This window comes from Anas platyrhynchos, chromosome 3, assembly GCF_047663525.1.
Source record: "Anas platyrhynchos isolate ZD024472 breed Pekin duck chromosome 3, IASCAAS_PekinDuck_T2T, whole genome shotgun sequence".
In the NCBI taxonomy this organism is placed as follows: domain Eukaryota; kingdom Metazoa; phylum Chordata; class Aves; order Anseriformes; family Anatidae; genus Anas; species Anas platyrhynchos.
This window is the reverse complement of record NC_092589.1, coordinates 43,021,078-43,043,854: the sequence shown is the minus strand read 5'-3', so window position 1 is coordinate 43,043,854 and position 22,777 is coordinate 43,021,078. Positions and strand designations below refer to the sequence as shown.

General features: G+C 41.7%; 1 long non-coding RNA gene across 4 annotated transcripts in view; it reads left to right on the top strand.

Moving 5' to 3' along the window:
- The first annotated feature begins 56 nt into the window (after positions 1-56).
- The window catches only part of LOC110351925 (uncharacterized), a 225,158-nt gene continuing 202,437 nt past the window's right edge, over positions 57-22,777 (top strand). Inside the window, exons 1-2 of one of the 4 annotated variants that reach the window (XR_011808259.1) lie at positions 57-3,990; positions 21,936-22,094. This is a non-coding gene — a long non-coding RNA (uncharacterized lncRNA). The remainder of the gene's footprint in view (positions 3,991-21,935; positions 22,095-22,777) is intronic. The other 3 variants (XR_011808260.1, XR_005264832.2, XR_011808258.1) reach the window with 3 other exon arrangements.

The window sequence follows — 22,777 nt, the reverse complement described above, 5'->3', positions numbered from 1 at the left end:
CCAATTCTGTGTCACCTTGCTTTCAAGGTAAAATTAATTAGGGAACGGGATTTGGAAGGCCCTTATTAGCAGGAGCAAATAATAAGTCTGTGTCTGTGAAGGGTTAAACACTGAGTGCTCAGGAAGGAGGGACTCGGAAACCTTTATGCACAAAGGAAGAAATTCAGATGAACCTGAAGGAGAATAGGCTCCAAGGTTTGCAAGTCTGCAAGGTCTGGTTTTAAATTGAGCAAGAACAGGTTACTAAAAATTGTGAGTAGACTAAAATATTGTGGGATTGCAAGTGTTTTAGTGATACGGAGTGATCATCATTGATAATACTCCATACAAGAGGTGAAGAAGATGTGCAGTCTGCTTGTTACTGTGCTGTTTTTTCTCTTTTCCTGTGAGGCTAAACTTTCCCTACTGATAAAAAAGAGAGCTTCCATAAAAGGTAAATTCTGAGCGTTCAATGGAGACATGCACAACCTTATGACACCTGTAATATTTAATATTCAGTTTCTAAGAATGTTACTCTTTCCTGATGAGGAGGGCAGTTTGAATTCTGTGACAGACAGTCTGAGACCTAAATTTCAGCTGTTTCCGAGGGAGTTGAAGACCTGTTCTTTTTAAAGTTGACTTACACTGCATTTGATTTGTCTAAGCCCAAAGGGAAGCCTGCCCTACGCTGATTTGCTATTGTTTTGTCCTTTGGCAGTCAAATTTCAAGCCCCTAAGTAACTAAGCATCCTCAAAAACCTGTAGCTTAAAGACTCTTTCAACTGTTTCTGCAGTAGTCTTCTGTCAGAGATGGCTCATTTTATATCAGAGCTGTTGTGATCATAGATGATCATACAAATAATTGTAATGGTTTATCTGTGCTCTCATTTTCTCTAAATGAGTCGTAGTAATTTGGGGGGGAATTCATCTCGAATTTGTAGACTAGTTAGCTAAGACGGCCCCCTGCTACTTGCCTGAGTGTGTGTTTAGCATCTATCCCAAGAGGTTAAGGTGTTTTCTTTCTTACCTGGCTGTCAGTAGAAATAAATATTAATGTGGATATCAGGGCAAGATGATTGTTGACAGGGAAGACTTGGATTTATTTATTTATCTATCTAGCTATCTGCCATGCTCTTTCAGAATAGAAGGTGCTAATAGCCGTTTTTTGGCAGTTCAGCTCTCGCAACTCTGATACCATGGTGCAGTCACTGAAAGAATGCAAGACTGAAGGTTGGAATTAACCATGCTACGGATGGTGAGACCAGGTTAAAGAAGCCTCCAAATTTTGTAGGCAAATACAGTTGTACTTTTCTGTGCTGCAGTCGAAAGGAAGTATGTGACCTGAAACCCAGTTTTCTTACGTGTATAGAGAGGAGGAGAAGAAGCAGCAGACATAAGTAGTTAAAGGTCAGGGTTTTTTTTGTTTGTTTGTTTGTTTGTTTGTTTGTTTTTAGAACAGTTGAAAGAGGATATTTACTTGGGTCTTGCTTTCCCTCCTTTACTGAAAAAGATGGCAATAGCAGTGGACTTAGGAAAAACTTAGGAACAAAAAGAAAAGTAGAGAGGAAAGTGGAGCTATGGGAATGGAAAGCAGCATACTCAACTGTCTGTGTGTCTGTTCAAGGGGCAGTTCAGAAATGTCAGGTTCTGTGCAAATAAACAGTAGGTTTCCATTGTCTGCTGCTAATTATCACCCAAATTTGATTTGCACGCTCTTCAAAGGGACTCATATCTTCCCATTTAGTTATTTGCTGCACTGCGATGAATCTTTAATTCAAACCAAACGCGGGTCAATTTCCAGCTGAAAAAAATGCGAGGAATGTGTTTATCCATGGTGCTATCAGTGCTTCTTTTTAGTTTTATATGTGTGTTGATTCCCGGCCTCAGTGGGGAGGTGAATTTGTGTCAATCTGTGAATTGGCTTTGCTTGTTTGGCAGGTTTGTAAAGGGTTTGGTCAGTTGTAGAAGGGCTTAAATAATTGTGCAGAACTGGAATGGTTCTGGTGGGTTTTAGAGTAACTAGGTTAAGTCTCAGAGTCATACAGATAGAACAAATTCTCATTCTGGGTACATTTTTTTTTTTTCTCAGATAATATTTTGCGTTGTGCAGAATGGGGACAGTTGGTCTTCTGTTCACATTTCTTTTTCTACTTCCCTAACTTCTTAAAATCTTGGTAGGCAGGGTACTTGCTCTGCTGTCTGCAGTGATAAAGCCTGAAGTCTCTGAGGGCACTGAAATAACCATTGCATATGTTTCCTCCCACCAACTACAGGACATGGGTCTATAATGAGGAAATGAGCCAATTTTGGCAACATCTGATACATCGATTGACTAAGTGGATGTTTAAGGCTGCCATAAAAATCTCATGGGGCTGAATTGTCTGGGCAAGGTCCTGGGCAACCTTCTCCATGTGTCTCTGCTTCAGCAGGGGGTTGGACCAGACGACCTCCCGAGGTTCCTGCCAACCTCAGCCGTTCTGTGACTGTGCCAATAATGCTTAGCGAGACTCGTGAAGAATGGACATTTAAGTATGTAGCACTAATTATAACCTTGGTTTCACTGACTGCACTTTTGAATCGAACATTTGAGGGTCACACAGGTGATGGTTGTATTGGAAAAAAAAAGGGTTGCTTTCAGTCCTTTGTGACCTGGGAAGAGAACGTGTCAGAAACGTGTCAAAAGAGCAAGTTTCCACTCATTTCCTTAGTATATATTTAGGTGGGGGAACAAAATGAACAGAATTACAGTTGCCTATATGGCTATTTATCTTGCAAAGGGAGGATATTTTTCATTTTTATGCACTCGTAGGTTAAGTGCTGTCAAGTTAGCACTGCCCTGTGCCCTGAGTACTCTGTCATACTGTGCATTTGTGTGCTTATGCAGACTCACCACATTTTGACCTTTGGGACCTGCAAGTATCTCTGGCTGTCAGCTTCCCAATTAGCACTGCCCGCTCTTCCTCCAAGGATGCCTGTCTCAGTGTGCAGGGTGGCACAGGCACTGGGTATTGTACTCTGTGTAAGATGTGTTAATTTGTTGCCTCCCTGACCTGCTGGGGAACGGCTGGCTGGTGCCAAGCCCGAGCAGATCAGTGCCTTGACTCGTGTCGGATGCTCCTTTCATACTCCACGTGTGTTTGCTCACAGCACCAGCTATTTCACAGATTTTTGGTACCTGGTCCAGTGGAATCTGGTTTGAGCCTCATATCTTTGTGAAGCCAACACAGCAATGAAGTAGCTGTCATCCGTAGCAGAGCTGGCTCTTGAGTGTTTGCCATAAAGTGCCAGCCATCGATCCTCTGCTGGAGAGTCCAGCCCGTGCTGTAACTCCTAACTCCAGGCAGTCATTCCTAAAGCGTTTATTGCATGGCACAAACACTTCTCATTTTAACAGGCTTTGCCTGCTTTCAGCACGAAGGATAACTGATGCCCTCTGTCCCCTGCAGTCCCTGCCTGTTACCCAGTGCCACCCAGCACTGCCGTGGCTGCCAGCTCCCCCTTGAGAGCAGGCCTGCCCTCATCCCGCAGCTGCTCTGGGAGCACAGGCGGCAGGTGGGAAGGTCGTGTGCAGGCACTCAAGCCCCTATTTCTTCCGCACCTTGAAATTGGTCTGCAGCACAGTGCATTATTTATTTAGGGCCCTTGTGCTGTAATTGATCCCGCCGAAGAGCAGTCTGCCATCCAGCTGGCCAGGCACTTAGCAGCCCCAGCAGGGGAAATGGTAAATCCAATCAGTGAGCTGCTGTCTGCAGAGGTGGGAGAGAAACTTAGCTAGCTCTGCTAATTGGTAGCAGGTTTGTACGGTTGCATGGAGTTTTGGAACAGATTCTTGCAAAAACTGTATTTAAGACTGCACAGCGTTTGCTGTGCCATGTGTGGGAAGGCACAGCCTGCCCGTGCCAGGCTCCTGTCAGGTGAGGGCAGCGAGGTGTTGGTTTGGTGCAGATGGTAAAGCCTTCCTTGGGTGTGTGATTGCCTTGCAGAGATCTGGCCTGCTTTACCTTTGGTCAGGTAAGTGGGCTTAGGCTTAAATCACTTCTACCTCCAGAGAACATATTTTTGGGAGTGTTCCCCCTCCCTCCCCGAGAGAAGAAAGAAGGCATGGGGGCAAGTAAGCACTACAGGCTAGGTAAAAGCTAACATTTACTCTGCAGGCTCATTTATTTTTCCTGTTTGCCTGTTTTTTGCAGAAAGAAATAGCATGTATAGATTCTGTAACCAGACACAATAGCATTGAGAAGTGTGAATTTTTCCCAGCTGTCTTAATGGAGTGTTGGTTTTCAAACCTAATTTGACTGCTGCTTGCTATGCAATTAACACCCAGTTAATAGGTTTGGTTAGTTCAGCTGCCTGGTACCTTGCTTTGTGTTGGGGTGGGTGTCGGTGCAGACACCTCAATGAAAACATCCGATTGAGATAAGTGAGCAGTCGGAGAGCAAACAAAGTCTGAGGCTGTGGAAGCGGGCTAGGAAAATCTGGTCGTGTTACAATTCTATTAACGTTAGTTTGAATAAAGTGCTCTTTTCTGTCATGCCAAAAAGCATGGCAAAAAGAGAGGGAGTTGAAAGATAGGAAATTAAGAAAATGTTTGAACAGGTTTACAAAGGAATCAAATAAAAGGCAACCTGCCAAAACAGTGACTGACAGAGAGAAGGTGAATTGGCTACCACCACTTAAACCTGAAGTACAAGAGAAAAAGGACAGATAATGAGACAAAGAAAAACTCCAAGTGAGGCCATAAAAACTTTTATTAAGAATAAAACTGTTCCAGAATAATAACAGTGTAGTAATTACTAGCTGGTGTAACAGCAGTGGAACGTACTGGTACAAGGGTTTGAAACCTAGAGCATGGTGGGACTAAAAAATAAATCACCACAAATGAGGGGAAACTCTACACTTTTTTTTTTTTTATTATTTATATATGAAACAAATCTGTAAGTGTTGTAAGTTTTGAGGTAAAGAACTGAGCATCCCTTTTCAGTAGTGGCCTCTAGGTTGCTTCTCTAAATCTCCTGTAAGTTTAACTATGCTCTATACTAACAAAGCAAACCCAAGATTTTTAACTGCTTACGCTAGATCAGCCAGAAGAGGAAACTCTTCCCCAAATTCTGGAGCTGTGGCGGGGCTGGGGAAGGGGCATTTCCCTGGATTTAAGATCCCCAGACGTGATGCAAGCCTGGTGGCTGCAGTTTCCCCACCACTTTCCCACTCCTCCACGAGGTGGGGGAAGCAGCTCGTGCTGCAGCCCGGCGTCTGCTCCCCTCCGTGCAACGGGCTCCTTGCTGCTTCCCTCCTTTATAAACCATAACAGGGATTTTACAGTCATTGTCCTTTGCCAAGGGCTCCCCAAAGGATGCTTGCTTTGCTGCCAAGGGAAGAAGGAGGATATTTTAACTTGGGCTAGGTGTCTGCTCAGGGCTCTGCTTTTGCCAAGAGGCTCGTTTTGCTGTTGTCTGCCCTCTCCCTTGTCTCAAAACCTATTACTCAATCGACTGATTTTTCTCTCTGCCTGTGATCTCTGCTCTCAATGAAACAGCACGAAAAAGAAAATACCGGTGTTAAAATTCAATTCAGTTAAGTCCTGTTAAAAAAATAAAAATAAATCTGTTAATATTCATGTAGACGTGACAACATACTTCTGGTTTAGGTGGTCATCAGCTGGCAGGTGATGTGAGTTATCTTTCAAGGCGCTTACAGTGGTGCTAGGGTTGTTTTCAAGCTGCTCAGTGCTTAGGTGACCGTGAAAGCAGAACAGGAAGATAAAAAGCCATTAGAATGGGATGTTTTTAGGTGGCATAGTATGCAAACAGAGGAGTAGAACTGCAGACTAAAATAGTAAATTGCTTGGAAGAAAGGCTGGAAAAGGGTCTGAGAGGTACTTGTGAGTCGTTTATTCATCTGTAATGTGATCGACTATGCCCATACCACTATTGGCAGAGGTTTGTCTGAGGCTGCAGTTAGGTGCTTACACAGAATGCCGTTTTGCTTCCTTTAACCCAAATGTTTTCTGTGAGCTGGCTGTTTCCACCTAGCCACATACACCACATTGCCCCAAGTGCAGGGCTGGGAGCTGCAGCTCCTGGTAAGAAGCAGTGGAAGGTGAGGGGGGTGCAGACTTCACAGACACTGCTTCCATCAGAGAAAATGTCAGTGGACCTGTTCTTGTCCTGTTCTTATTGAACAAAAGCTCCTGTTTTCTGGGGGTGGGGGCGGACACTTGTTTGGTTGGTTTAGTCAGTGTTATGGGGTTTTTGTTTGTTTATTTGTTTTAACTAGTATTATTTGTATTTATTTAACTAAAGGAAATAAGCAACATCCTTCAATTTTGCCAAAATATATGAGGACTCAGTTGAGGAGTGATAACCTGCTAGTGTGATAAATCGGTCAGGTGCCCGGGCTGGATTTACTCTACAGAGGCTGAAAGGTCCGGTGGCCTTAGGCACGATAGTGCAGTGTTCGTGTTAACAGAAATAATTCTGCTTCAGTAATAAGGAAATTTAGCAGTAGTATGCTGTCTCTGGTGGGTATTGTAAGTATATGGGTGCTCCTTCCAAAACTACCCAAAGAAAACTGCATTTATCCTGACGAACATAACCTTGGACAGAGATAACCGACCCCAAGCAGTGCTAAGCATCCGTTTATGTGAGCTGTCTGTCCAGAGGAGGCAAAGCTTTTCCTTGGCACCTGGCTGAATCTATACGTTGTGCATCCCTATGTGGGAGGATAGCTCAGCTCTTTCAGGGGTACCATCTGTAGCCTCTGGCAGCTGCCCTAAGCTGCATGGTGCTGCTGGCTGGCTGGGCAGGCAGCGACTGTCCCACCTTCTCCACCAGCAGCACCTTGGGGTGCTGCAGAGAAAGCTCTGATTGCTGCCCTACAGGATTGGGCTGGAGTGAGGTCCAGCTTCGTGGTCTTTCCTTGGCCAGGTGGCCTAGGGCTGGGAACACCAGCTGGGTAGGTGCCCTCCCTGCTTCTCAAAACTGCAGCACCCCCGGGATGCTGCTCCCACCCCACAGCCTGTGTAATTTGTTCTGCTGATTGCACTAGTGCTAGTTCCCCTCATCACAAAGATGCTACTGCTTTTATTTATTTATTTTCTTTCTTCCTTAACCAGGCCTTTTATATTTGCTGGCAGCTTGGACTAATGAGAAAAAAAAAAAAAAGAAGTGGCGAAGTGAAAAATACACCAAAATTTCCCCTCAGTGCTGTGGCCAAATCTATCTGTTGGGAGCTGCTGCTCTGTCCTGCTCTGTGCTGGAGAGCCATTTTTCTCATCTTCACTTGTGCTGCAAAACTGTGCTTCCTCTTATGCTGAGGCCAAACACATCTCAGGAAAAAACTGCTCGGTTTGCCAAACACGCAGCTGATGACACATGTATTTATGCTCCCTGGCAAACTAAGTTAAACAAACAGGGACTAAGTTGGGCAGACGTTACAGGAGGTAGTACTTCATTATAACTCGACTGCGAGCAGCTTATTCTCCTCTCCAATTATGGCATCACTATGCATCACTTTCCCAAGAGGGGAGTATTCTGCGGGAAAAAATTACCGCATAAAAAGTCTTGAAAGTGCAGTAACTGTACAGTAGGGGACAGTAGCTAAAATGAAATATTTAAGCGCGTGTACATCTGTCTCCTTTTGTAAAAAGTATGGTTGTTTTTACCTCAGATATTAAGCTGCTAAATTAATTCCTGAAAACTCAGTCACTTGGTTCTCAGCGTGCCTAAATTCAAGCTGCATTTCAGTAACATCAGGTTCTGTGCAAATAAACAGTAAGTTTCCATTGTCTGCTGCTAATTATCACCCAAATTTGATTTGCACGCTCTTCAAAGGGACTCATATCTTCCCATTTAGTTATTTGCTGCACTGCGATGAATCTTTAATTCAAACCAAACGCGGGTCAATTTCCAGCTGAAAAAAATGCGAGGAATGTGTTTATCCATGGTGCTATCAGTGCTTCTTTTTAGTTTTATATGTGTGTTGATTCCCGGCCTCAGTGGGGAGGTGAATTTGTGTCAATCTGTGAATTGGCTTTGCTTGTTTGGCAGGTTTGTAAAGGGTTTGGTCAGTTGTAGAAGGGCTTAAATAATTGTGCAGAACTGGAATGGTTCTGGTGGGCTTTAGAGTGAGCTGTGCAAGTCCCCAGGTTGCACAGGCACAGAAAACTCTCGTTATACTTGAATTCCCATCCCACCTATAAAAAGTTATCTGTGCGAGGATGAAATGGAGAGATGGAATAACGCAATCTACATTTTTTTTTCCTGTTGCATTGACTGAATTAAAGAATGCACACATATTTTCTGCAATCTCCTTGGCTGTCACTGTGACCCTCCACCATGTCCACAGCCAAAAAGTTTCAGTCACGGATCTGAAGGAATTCTGGACATTTTCTCTTTAAAATTAATAGAATGCACCAAATGCAAGAAACAGGGCTATGGCAACAATAAAATTTCATTGTAATAAATACCACATGTGATCACGATTTACGAAGCAGACAATAAAGACTAATTTAAAAAGAGAAATCCCTCTATTCTCTTTCATGTGGCTGACAGCAGCATCATTTCTGGCTGTCTTTACTGGAGATTTATTCAAAGATTTAACACCCCCTTCTGTTTTTCTTCTCCTAGAAGCTTGGAGGAGGATACTTTATTAACTTACTATTCTCTAGATTCACATATGACCTCTGTTTTCTTTTAACTTGGAGGTAGTTGGTAGGAGTTCTGGATTTTTTTTTCTTGAAAGACATCTTTTTGAGATATTTCTGTATTATAATGTGGTGTTTCCTGCATTTATTTATTTATCTTCTAATGACTCATGTTAATGAACTGTATTTTAGATGAGTCTATGAACACTGGAAAGCCTCTCCTCAGATTCTGTGTGTTGTCTTCAGGTACTTTCAAGATAGGGTGTTTAGTTTCTTGGCTATGAAATTAAATGGTGCCCAAACAGTTGAAATAAGTTTGAACCAGTGACCTAATGTAAAAATATTTGCTGCTGTCAGTGGAAGAAAAAATCAATAGCTTTCTTATGCCTAAATATTTTGGTCTTCTGTCACAATTAAAATCAGTGTCCTTTTGAAGTGGGGCTGTGATTCTATGATGAATATTGTGTATTTCTGTTGTGGCCGTATCTGGGAGGTGCATCTCAATAGGATTTGATGTGAGGAATTCTTTCTTTGCCAAGTAGAAACTTTTTTTTTTTTTTTTAATAGAGGTCACTGTTTCTGGAGTCCAGGCTATGCAATTGGTTAATCTCCATAATATATTTACAGTTTATTTCCAGTCCTGCCAAGTCCAATCCAAACAGCTGTACATTTTTTCCCCCTACAATGCAGGTGGAGTATGTGTTGGTAAAATGTGCTGGGTACAGCGTACAGGACACATTAGGACGTACATGACAGACCTTTCAAGTTTGGAGTATCTCAACATTTGTTGACAAAAGCAGGGGGATCTTACTAATTTAACAAAGACACAAGTTATAACAGACTTAGGAACAAATACTAGCCTGTCATGACTGGAGTGGAAAAAAATCTTAAGGGATGTTTGGATTTATAGATGTATTTCATATAAATTCCATTTATTTTTCTTAGAGTTTGGTTTTCATGTGTGTAAGCACATCATCTTTCCTAATCCTTGCGGCTGTTCTGCTCAAATGATGAACAGAACAGCAGTATTGCTTCTAAAAGATGTGATTACCTAGCCAAATAAACTCATTTTGTTTTTCTTGTGCTGATGATCAGTTAGGGCTGCATAAGGACTCCCTGAGAGTTTTTCTTTGTCCTTTAGGATACTGGACTATCTATAAGCTTTCCAAGGTTTATGTCTTCTAGATGGCTTACTATATCAAAATCTTTTTCTAAACAGAGAATTCTTCAAGTTCTCAAGAATATAATTTGGGTTTTAATTAAGTACCCATATCTAAGTGACTTCTGAGCTTAGTACTTGCTGACAACGTGTCGTTGCTATGCCTTTCCAAGAAGGTGGCTTTTTTTAGCAGTCACTGTATTACACATGTTTGTCTTATTCCTCTACAATCTTCTTTATCAGTGGGAGTATCCCATAATCTGACCAATGCTTCTCCTAAAGCTAGTTAAGTTTCACCAGAACAAAAACATGAGTCTGCCAACTTTCTTTCCTAAATCTTGCTGCCTCAATTTTTTCCCATACATCCAAGACATAAGAAAGACTTTGCCTTTTTTATATTCTCTGGTTCTCTAGATAATACCTAAAATGATTTGTCTCTGTTAGAATGAAGCCCCAAAGTGATAGTCACCTCTGTGCAGAGATTTCGAGAGTGGATCGTGATGGGGTCTCTTAAGATCTTCTATGGTTTACCCATAGTCTTCACAGTATTTGGAGTTCACTATAGTAAAACCAGGCCATTTATCTTTCTAAAGAATCTGCAGGTTGGCTGCCTGGAGCTCCATTGATACCATACGGAGCACAGTACAATTGCTAAAATATCTCAGAATCATGCTTTTTCTGTTCCCACCCTTGTTCCACTGAAGATCTGGGGTTCTGACTCTGGGAACTTGTGAATGGGTTGGATACAGCTTGCAGTCACTAGTTTTGAATAAACATGGTCTTTCTCTTGAGAAGTTACATAGCAATAATTGGTATCCTTCAAGAGTTGTATTCTACTTGCGTTCACATTTTATACTTGGTTTTACAGTTCTTTGTAGTCTAGAACTTTTTGACTTGAAAATTGAGAGAAGACGAGAGCATGAAGATGGGCTCCAAGTAATATACCTTTCCAGGTAAGGGAAAAGGCATGGGAGGACCCCCTATGAGTATTGCTGTGAATAGAAAAATCCTGGAGGCACATACTAGAAACAGGAAAGCACACAGACATTGAAAGTGCCTGTGGAGAGCATATCCTGAGGAGCAGTGGTCATAGATGGTTGTTGGTGGGGAGCTCACAACACCTTGGAAATCTCTTTGCCTGGATTGTTAAGGCTTTGATTATATTTTAAGCTGCACCTGAATATAAAAATATTTTCTGATTTTCAGATCAACCCCTGGTTGTGTATCTGTCTCTAAGTGTAACCATTTTTGTGGGAATGACTGATCTCTCATTTTTCTTCCTTCCAGGGGAGGGAGAGTGACCTGAGGTTCTCTTCTGGCTAAGTAGTTTAGAATAAATGGATTTTAAAGCAAAAATATATTTTTGGAGGTATTTTTACTTTAACATTCTTTTACTTCAGAAACAACGTTTTTATTTTTGAGGTACCAGACTGCTTGAATTTTGTTTAATGCTTGCTGTTCGTAATAAAATGGAGGAGGAACCCTTCCCACTCCTTAGTCTTAACCTCAGTCTTTCTGTCAGCCTATCTCCCTAGATAGCTTCTGTGACCCCTTTCCTCTTAGAAGGCTTTTTAACTGAAGTGGTCTTTTGATCTCCAGCTTTTTAGCCAGGAGAAGCAGCTTTGTTACTTTGGCCAGGAGCCTTATGTTGTTGACTCGCCACTTGTGAAGAAGGTACTTAGCTGAAAATACCTTGATGCATTCTTGGTAATTCAACACATAGCCTCCTACTTACATAGATCACTTCTATCACAGAGGAAATTCTAATAAATCTCCAGGCATGCCTAATTTGCATCCCTACTGCATATTATTACTCATAAATTAATAATGCAGGCAGTCTGTTATATCAGAGCTTGTGGTGGACACTCCCACCTGGACTACTGGGGGCTTGAATTGCTTTTATATCTGCAGCAATTTACTGCAAACTGGATGCACAGTATTTGTTTATCTCAGCTGAAATGCTTTTGGTCCAAAAAGTCTGTTAGAGCAAAGAAGAGTATGATTTTCGTTTCTTGTCTAGTCCTAAACAATCATTTGAATTAATTATTTTATTACAGTCAAAGTGTGAGTATCAAAATAAGAAATGCAGAGAAAATCAGCTCAATTAGATATGATTTTAAATGAGCTTTCCAAAAAATAGAGCTTCGTACAGCTCAGCCCTGAATTGAAATGCGGACAAATTAACTGACCGTAAACCTTCATGGGGCGTGACAGAAATAAGCTCTGTGGAGAACAAAGATAGACATTTTTATCCACTAACATTTCTCTGGGATATCCTAGCTAATCTTCACACCAGAGGAGTTCCGGGGCTGATGTGATCCCCCCCCCTCCGCTGCTTTCACACCTAGGCAACTTTATTAATTTCATCAGTGTGGGGTCAGAAAACTCTCTCAAAGCAGAGACCAGGTCCATAATAGAGCTTTTATAAGGGCTCCAAGGCTGGCGGTGTCCAGGGCATAAAAACACTTTGGGAAAAGTCTTTGAAGAAATATTCGCCTTTTTTTTTTTTTTTTTAATCATGTTGATATTAAGAAAAATGTGCCTTTTCTGTCCAGTGGAGAAACCTTGTCACAGTTAGCCATGCCTTTGACACCTTGAGGCTGTGTTATGTTATTGTTGTGCAGTCCATACAGGACTGTATGTTGAGACCATTGGAAACTGGAGCTCATGCACAAAGTGGAGCTTCATGCCAAGAACACTTTAGGTCGGGTCTGCTGCTTGTTATTAAGATCCTGGGTAGAATTCAAGGTGTTAGCTTTAGCCTGCAAAGCCCTAAGCAGGCACCCAGGAGACTGCTTCTCTTCCTGCGAGGCAGCGCTTATAACTGAGATCAGCCAGAGACACCCGACCTCAGCTGTGGAATTTACTTCCCAAATCCATCCACCTGGGCTGGGACCTGCCAACTGTTAGTGCGGGCTGTGAGCTCTCTTCGTCAGCCTGCTGATCTGCTAGGGGAATGGTTTGAGGAACAGGATTTTTGCTGGGGATGGTGGTGGCACCATGGAATTTTATCTTTTGGGGATGAGGTATGGGGTTTTCTGTTTGTTCCCTTTATGTTAGGAGTAACAGGGTACTGTTTTTGAAATGATACCATAGCTACAATTTATACCTGCCATCCTGCCTCTTGAACTGAGGCATTGCCAAATGTATTTTAATTAATTACATTTCTGATTCCATTGAAATCAGTGGGAATGTGCAGCTCACAATACTTTTCTCTGAGAAAAACTTTTGAGATCAGATAATCTTTAAGACTTTGAGATCGCTGAGGAGCCATTTTAGAGCAGCAGCATCAGTTGGGGAGAACACAACAAAGAGGAACCCCGGCATAAGGGGAGGCAGAATCCATGTTAATGTTCATCATGCAGTCTGTTTTATGCACAACTCATTAAATGAGGTGCGGGAGAGGGGAAGCTGCAAAATGATATGTGCTTGGCCTTGTTTGCTGAAGGAGAGAGGTAGGACGTGCAGCTATGGTTCTGCAATGTGGTACGGACATCTTGCAAGCTGAGCCGACTGTTGTTCACTGCAGGTTGTACAAAGTACCATGACGTGGTCTCACAGGGCACATCAAGGAAATTAAAGCTGGAAAACTAAACCTGGTCTTTTTTTGGCATCTCAGTATTTCTGCAAGCTCTGCTCTGCCCCTTAAGAAAGTGCCTATAAAAATATTTGGGGTTTGTAATAGTGTAATCCATGGACAGAAAGAAATGGTGGCAAACAGATCAGTCATGTTTAGCAATAGAAATAAAAATTCAAGTAATATATATCTGTTTTAAATGGGAGAATGAGAAGTCCAGTGATTCAATGGAAGAAATGTTGCTTTTCTGTTTGTTTCACCTCAAGAAGGAGGATAATGCATTTGAAAGCTGAAAACGTAGTTAAATCCCAAGGATGGAGTATTTTATTCACCAGTGGCTCATCCCTAATATTGTTTGGCTATAGGCAACAGCTCCTATCAGATAAGATGGGATGTAAAGCTGTGAGTAATCCCTTCATGAGACAGCACAAGCCAGATTTTTCTGGTTTTGCTTATATAAAGATTTCATCCTTGCATTTTTATTCCCATTTGCTTAAATCTCAAGCTTGGGTGTTGCACTGTGGCCATCCTAAAGAGGGAGGCAGTAAACCCTGCTGGACTCCATGGGCATCCCACACATGGATCCTGAAGGCACCAAGTTCCAATGTAGCACAGCCACTTGTGCAGAAAACACATCAGATGCTCGATCAGCCCAGATTGTTTTTGTTTGTTTGTTTGTTTGTTTGTTTTTGTTTGTTTTGATTTTGAGCCTCCCAACTGCAGGGATGTAGCTGTTGCTGGAAGCTGGTCTCTTTCTTCAGGCCCTTTAATAACTCACAGTTATAACTCACAGTCATCCCTTGCCATACTTTGTCAGGACAAAAGGCTTTTCTTCAGAGGCAAAGCCATCCCCATGTACTAGCGATTTTTCTAAACTGAATTCATTGCTAGTAAGGAACTTCTCCCCAGGAAAAGGCGCGTCCCAGCTCTATTGAGTTTATTTGTAAGTCTGATTGACATATGATGGGACAAAGTTAGACTGACAGTGAGCATTTCATTGATGTGAAATTTTACACCATATCTGGACATAGTATATACTTGGTTTATGATCCAGCTGGGCATGCTTGTTAGTTATTGTTGAGGTCAATCAAAGTGTAATTGTAACATAGGGAAAGACAGTCCCAGGGCTACAAAGATTTGTTTCCAACAGCTGCTATTCATTATTCATTGAACTCTACCTTCTGTTTTTGAAATTAATAACCCTTGGCCTTCTAACAAGGCATCAGACTTTAAGAATATAGATTTAAAAATCAAAGATGCACTAGTTTCTTCCCTAGATAAGTGAGAGCACAAAGCACTTCAAGCTAGTTGGAGCCGTTGGCTGAAGAGCTTAGTATTTCTGCTTGTGGAAAACCAGATGTGAGTTAATTAACCTGAAGCTTACGGGTACTGTATGTTGTATGAGAGAGAACCAGCCAGTGTCCAATAAACCCCAACCTTATGGAAGTCAGGGGGACCACTCAAAGCTGCAGTTATATAACATTTCTTAAAAATTAAGTATTGGAAGTCCGCAATGGGGGAATATCAGATTAAACAGAGTTTATTCAAATTGGAGCTTGTACCTCAATTAAATTAGAGATTTTCCAACATCTATTCACCATTGTGTGAAGTATAGCGTAGTCTTTGGCTTAGGATCACTGCAAGAGTCAGTGGTGTCCCATGAATCCCATTCCTTTGACCTCCGTGAATGTTGCTCCACTGAGCAGAAAAAGTTCTGCTTTTCTGAGACACAGAAAAGGTCTCAGGACAGCTTTGGAGCACGGCTGAGGGCCAGGCTGGGCTGCTTCACTGCCTCATGCTAGCTCTGCAGTTCTGCTGAGGTCCTGTGCTGCTCCATTTATTGCTACTGAAGAGCAGCTGCAGGGGGACCTGGGAGTTGTGGACAGGGAACCACTAAGCTTGTTTTACAATAGTGTTGTTTTGGGACTCTTTTTGGTAGCTGGGTGGAGGATATGTCTCTTGATTCCATGAAGCACAGAAATGTGTGATTCAACTGAGCAGCAGTTGTCATTATTGAGTGGCAATGTTAGTTGTCTTGGCCACTGCAAAAATCCTGTACTCTGCAGCAGTTAGCAAGTACTGCTCTGACAACTTACAGAGTACAGCTATCGGTGATGTTAGTGATAAAAACAAAGTTATATAATTAACCACAAGATAACTTTGTGACAGACCCATACCTACATATTTACATACATGCAAAGAAAGAAGTTTTAAAATGTTTACCCTTTCCGTAGGAGAAATATTTTGACCTCTCCTGCCATCCCGACGTGTTGGGCACAGTCCCTGGCTTGTGGAGCTGTAAATCCTGTAGGGATGGGCCCTGCCTCACTTTATCTTCATGTGGCTACTGCTGTGGCAATTAGATCTGGCTCTCAAAACCCATCTTCTGTTCTCAGCACCACACTTTTTTTAACCTCTCTCCCACAAAACACTGGATTATTCTATACCGACATGAAAAAAACTCGTGACGTGATTCCCCTTGAGTAGTTATTGCAAGTTTTGATAAATTTTAATAGTGAGCACCTCAAATTGTCCTTATGTTTCTTCTTGAGCTTCAGGTCCAAGTTTGCGGAAACCTATTATTCCAGTTGACTTCAGAGGATCCTGGATCTAGTCCAGGCACATTTTCTCCATTTCATCACTTTGTCATCACAAAAGGCAAATACACCGTGGCTAAAACATATACATGATATTGTTCTGAGGCTGGATGTCTCAGTGCAGGCACTCTATTTGCCTTTTAAAAGGAAATACAATTCTATTGACTGTGATGCATGATCATAAAACCAGTAACTATGGTAGTTGAGCATGAAGTTAATTAAAATTGGCCTTAGCGGGTTAACACAGCCATCTCTTTAGTCTCTGAATCAGTCTCTCATATCCTTTTCTTCCTGTGTAAATTCCACTACTTATTCATGTGGGATACTTTAAACCATCGCTAAATGTTACATTTATGGCATGTTTCTATGCAAACATCGGGATATCCATTGCACATGAGCATGTTTCCACAGCTCTGCTGGCCTTGTTGGACAGCTTATCTACTGTTCTCCATAAGTCTGACCTTTCATGTTTAGTTACTTTAAAGACAATAGAAAACCAACTATCTACTCAATTTCCTTGTAGCTTGGGGGTAAGGTTAAAATATCATGTAGCTACCGTATGGTTGACATTATACAGCCGCAACTGATAAGCAAATATTTTCTTTTTAAATACATACTACGTTTTGCAAAAGTACATAACAAGTTTCCTCGTTCCTATTCTTTGTCCTAAAGAAGACCTAGTGCTGTTAAATATAAAAAAGTTACCATTGGTGTTTATCTTACTAAATCTGTTCACATCAATTGGTTCTGCCTACCCCATATTTCAAAGCAAAATGATCTGGAAAGGTCGAATAGATTGCCCTTCTCTTCAGTTCTTGGCTTAAGGGTGTCCTGTTTGTAATTAAGGAACAATTTCTTCTGTGAAAGATTTTTTTCTTTCTTTTTCTGTCTTCCTCTTTTCTTCACATAATATTTGGAGAGGCATGTGGAAGCCAGAGAACAGCTAATGCAGTTGGATAATTTGTCACTATGGAGGTAATCTGTTTTATTTTTTTGAGAAAATCTGAAATGGCTTCTGTGTCATGCATTCAAATTCAAATCTACACACTATCAACACTGAATTTGGAGGCAAAGGGCTGAATGTGAAGGTTTTGATTGCAAGGCCATCTGGCATTATTATGAAAAACATTCTTAAATGCTTAAAAGAAACCTAAACCACATTGCTCTGTAGGTGCTGACTCCAATGAAATCGAACCATCTCGGTGCAGGTTTGCTGTCTGACTGCTGGAGAGACTGTGGGAAAGTCAACTGCTTCTCTGCTGATGAAGTGGCTGCGGCTGGGAATCATGGTTTTAAGGGAAAAATGCTAAGTGGAATGTCCGGCAGGTTGAAGAAAAATATTTGAAAATGGCAACACTTTTTAAACATCTTGCAAAATTCATGCAAAATGTGCTTTTTTAATAGACTGGGAAAAGATAATGAAAATATTGTTGCTCCAATTTGGTCCTAAAGAAATAGACCCCGAGGAGAGAGGAAAACTTATTTGCAGTCACGGAATGGTCTGAAAGCATTTGGGCAATACATCGGAATGTGCCTCTGGATAATGTGGTGACTGGTGTAATGTGGAGTGATCTCCTGAAGTCTGAGTTTTCAGGATTCTGTGAAACTCAGTTTGTGTTTCTGCTTTTCTTGAAGTCTGGGTGCTATTTGCTTACAGGCTTCACTGCTTAGATGGAAACGAAGGGATTAGTAATAGGATGTAAGGGCTTTTCTTTCTAGGTCAGATTGGATTTAGCACTGCTGAAAATGACACCACTTGTTTAGTATTCTGTATCAAATGCACAATGGCCAGGTTCATAGCAGTCTGGGTCATCTAAGGTCATAGTGCAGCTAAAGTTGAGAAAGCATCGCAAAGTTGAGGCAGCATTTTCAGACTTCTAAGCAGGGAGAAACAGCACGGACTATTCCCACACAAGTCTTTATTTGTATGTATATTTCCTTTTTGAGGTGGAATGCTTTATTCTTAGATGCTACATGTAATGCTAGGAAAGCATGCATCAGGTCAGGCATAAACCTGATGAATTGTTTCTAGTTTGAATTCTGGAGTCTGAATTGCATTCCTATTACCCTGAATCAATTCTGTTTCTGAGGTTGTCATCAGGTGCAAGAGGTCCTTCATTAGGATTTGAGAAACTAAATTATCTCCATTTTGTGTAGGAATGACTAAAACAAAACACAAAAACAAAACCAAAAAGCTAAAAAGTGTAAGTAACTTATAAGTATGAATACAGAGTTTTGATCAATTCATATTACTTTATTCCACCTTAAATTCATGGGACATGACAGCAGCTTGGTAGCTTGTGGAAGGTGAATGCCACTTGTCCTAGCCTCTGTATCACCAGGATGGATGATTTGAGTCGTGTGTTTGGGAGCAGATAGAAGCTGTAATGCACTGGGTGACAGAGAACAGCTGGAATCAATGGAATGGGGATTTGAATTTTGTTGTCTGTGACTTCTAAGTACCAAGCCAGGTGTGTCTAGCATGCTTGTTGCTGTAGCATCTGTCTGCTGTAATAGGGAAGTCACAGTTTGAAGCCTTTGTTTTGTGGTGGTGAAGTACTTCAGCCATGTGAAAACTGGACTCCTAAGATTTATAAATTTGGCGAAGTATGGGATCTTCTCTGTAACTGAGTCCCATGTCTTGGGACAATTAGTTTCAGTTACTTGTTGCAGACATGCTGAGCTGTGTTGGTAGAGTATTTCCTGTTTCAGGCAGACGAGATGTCATAAATCTTCATTTTCTCTCTGATAAATTGTGTGTTGAAGAAGATAGAACTTCCTTTGATATGAAACCTGGTTAAAAGAAGAATTATTCTGATGAGACAAACTAAGAGATGTAAAAATAGCAAATTAGGATACAGGAGAAATGATGGATCCTTGAGGGGAATTTTTTTGTGGACAATTACAAATTCTGTACAGCTCTACTTAAATGTTTGTAACATTTGAGTTGGGATCTAGGGGGTGCATTCACAAGCTGCTGGTACAGATAATTACTGAAAAATCTGGTGCTGAATTTTGGGCACAAGATGGATTTCACCATAAACACACCTCCTCCGTTCCCATAAAGTAGTCAGCCTCCATATGTATAGTTAAGTCTTGCCTTATTCCAGAAAAAGGGCCTGCAAATAAGCACAGATCTAAAAGGTGGAAGGGGTGATTTACCCAAAATGCTGCCTGAGGAGTTCACTTTGATCCTCTCACCAGTCTCATGTGCAACACGTCAAGAAATAAACTCTTACGTGAGTTGATTGGTATGTCCTGGGTTTGACTCATCGCTGCATCGTTCCAGTTTTATATTGATGTGACACCACAGGAGTGACCTCCAAGCTTTTTAGCTCCGTGTCTCATTGAGGCATTTTTTAAGCATCCAGTCATCTTATTAACTGCGAGCCTTTCAATCCTGTGCGTAAAGCTGGAACTCTGGCAAGGGCAGAGCGCGCCTTGCTGTTGTGTCTGCTGTTTGTCCAGTACACCATTCAGCGCATTTCACAACAAAAACCTCCTGATACCTGCAGATTTGTCGCATGTGTCCTAGTGTAAAGCACACTGAAATCACTAGGGACTTTGCTGCAGGCACTGCAAAGTTTCAGGTCTTACTTTAGGCCTTGCATTTACTTTAGGTGAAGCATTTGTAGTGCATAAATGTTTAACCTGATATTTAAGCCCTATTTACTTCAGGCAGAACGTTTCAGCGTATCTGTAACTTCACTGCAGAGCCATAGCTTTGTTGTGAGTAGCTGGTGCTGCTCTGACAGGCAGGACAGCTCCTGTGTTGCCTTAAAAATCTGAACCTCAGCACCTATCCCTCCTCTTCCATTACAACAAAGAACTGGGCCTGTTGACTACATTCCCCCTCTGTCCATCCATTTGTCCTTCTCTTCTGAGAGTAGTGCAGGGAGCAACCCAAACCAAGATCTTTCCAGACAGCCAAACAAGTCGGGAAAGGGAACACGAAGGTTTGCACAGTAAGCAATATGCATGAATGATGTAGGAGCCAATTTTCTCTGTGTTTTAGGCATAAGTGTCAAAGAAGGGTGAACTTTTATAAATGAAATACTGGTTTTCAACCTGGGAAGTCTGGATGTTTTTTTCTGGACTTTGGGAGAGGATAGCCTGAAAGGTGTTGGGTAAGATACTGTCAGGATGTTGCCCAATAGTTCTACCTCTGTAAACCAGAGGTGATGATATGTCTCTGTCTTGTCTGCTGAGCTTTTGCATTCTTGATCTGTGCTAGATCTCCACACCTACGCTAGTTAATGTGTGATGATTTTTGTATCCCATTTATCGATAACCACATGGGCTCTGTCTCTGACTCAGTATTGATCCGTGAAAGCTTTGTTACCCTGTTAAGCACTTTCAATAACAATTATTCCTTTTTTATAGCTCACCTTCCATCATGATCGGTCTGCACATTTTTGAGTTGCTTTCGTTTCTCCCACTGACACTGGATGTTTTAAGGAGGTAACCCCCTGGCCTCCTCTATCATGCTGTCAAATGCTGAACATCAAACCTGTGCTTGAATTATCAGTTGCATGTGGATTATGTTACCTGTCTCTGTTCTGATCTGTTTCTGTTTTCCATATGATACAGCTGGTGTAGGGTTTTTTATCATACAAAAGCTATAACCTTGAAGAACCAACATTAATTTCCTCTGGAGCCTTATGAAAAATATCAGGGGTGCGCCTGACTTGCGGTGACAGAGCTTTTCAGCATACTTGGAGAAAGAACTGCTTCTGGGCACACATGGCAGCCAGATATAACTTACATGCACAGCAGCGTACATATAGTACTAGTTCATTAACTTTCCCTTCACGAATCTGCTAACCAGATACTTTACTAGCACTTTTAATGTAGCATCACATGTCTGGGGTCAGATATTAGTAATACCCAGCTGCAGATCAGACTGAGTTTCCATAAGACCTCAAACAATAGTGATTAGGTGAAAGCTTAATACTTTTAGACTCTTATAAACCCTCTGTCTCATATATTACATCGAACATTCATGAAAGGGAAGACAGAATAAATTAGTCAAAGTAAAATGTAATTGGAAGTCTAAGATAATCCCATAATTCCCAATATTATCCCTAATAACGTGATCTGAAAACCAGTGATGAAATGGAGCAGCAAGGTCATTACATGCCGAAGTTGAGATAAGATCTTCCTTAGATTCTTTCCTGCAAGACCTAACCAAAGAATGTGAAAGTAATTTAAAAAAATCTAGAAGTAGTCCTTAGTCTGAAGGGGCAAGGAATTTATAGATGCATATAACGTTCCTCAGTCTTTCTGAAAAAGACTTTGCTGAGACAGCCACAAATCCCTGAAAAGAAATCATTGTCATTTGGGAGCCTGATGCTGATTTTTATCAATTCCTAGACACAATGCAGCAGATCCTGGGTATGATGAAAAAGTGGTGCAAGCGGACCTTGAATGTGCTCTAATGGCCACCTGATTGAGAAAGCTTATGGAAAGGGGCTTCCATCTGGGCTAGCTTTCTGGGAAAAAGGAGATTTTTATTTTATTTTATTTTGAGTTATCTTTTTTCCTTCATCCCAAAGCTGCAAGAAGGGCAGGGGAGGTGCGTGGTGGCTCTGAGGGTGGATCACAGCTGTGTGGTGATTCTGAGCTGGAGCACCTGTGTCTCCTTTGGCCTGTGGTGGCAGCTGTGCAACCAAGGCCTGCTCATGCCTGCAGGCTTTTTTCTTCTCGTGTGACCAGCACTGCCACCACCACCAGCTGGCAGATAAAAGCAGAGTGGACAGTGGGAGAAGTGGCTGATGTTCAGCTGACTTTTACCCAGTCCACTGCCTGGAGATAAGCACCTATGGCTCTCTGGTGCTTGGGATCACTGTGCCAGAAGGCCTAACAGCTAGGAGAGTGGCAGTACTATGGGCAGACCACCAAACGTGCAGTGATGCTTCCCCTGCGCTGAGAAGGGAGTATGAAACCAAGCAAAACGACAGTTTTTTGTTCTCTTTGTAGACAAAGGACAGCCAGGTACCAACAGAACAGAAGTGTTCCCAAGGCAGCTGCTTGTATATGAGTGGTGCGGTGACGTCTAGGGCTCAGCACCATGCAGACCTCCTTGAAGCTGCTCCTTCTCTCCCTCTTCTTTCTTTCCATAGGATCCTAGGAAAAAGGGTAAGCAAGCATTTCTTGTTTCCACTGGTGTAGACTGTGAATGCAAGGGGAGCTTCTATGATTTTGTCTAGAAAGGAATTGTGGTCTGGACATGTGGTCTTTTAATTTGGAAAAATCTTATATTTTCCAGGGTGCTTGCCATAAACTCAGAGAGACTTTGGACTCGCAGCAAAAGTGGGTGGGTGGAAAAGCTGTTTTCTGTTTGCTTTTTTTTTTTTTTTTTTTTTTTTTTTTCTCTACTCCAGTTTGGGCTCTGACACACAATGTTTCACTCTGTTGTTTGAGACTTTGCCACTAAAACCTTGGGAAGAAAGGAACCTTCTTCCCTGTTGCAAGGCTGGTATTGTTCAAGATACCCTGCTGGGCTTCTGAAGACAAGTGATGACAGATACCCTGTGACAGACGTAAAAACAACAGTTCTGGAGTCTGAACAGTGAATCAAATATAAGAGCAAAAGCTAAAGTGACTTGTGTGTGTCTTCATAGTTGCCTTCCAGTTTCAAAACAGGCTATATAAGAGTAAAGCATTTAAAATACTTGGGAAAACTGCCTACTTTGAATAACTGAGAAGAAATGTGAAAGATAATTTGTAACTATGAAAATATGTAGCAGTAAAACTTCTGGAGAAACAATGCGGTGCATGGATATAGAGATCTGGAGTTGTAAAAGCCTGCAAGTCAGATA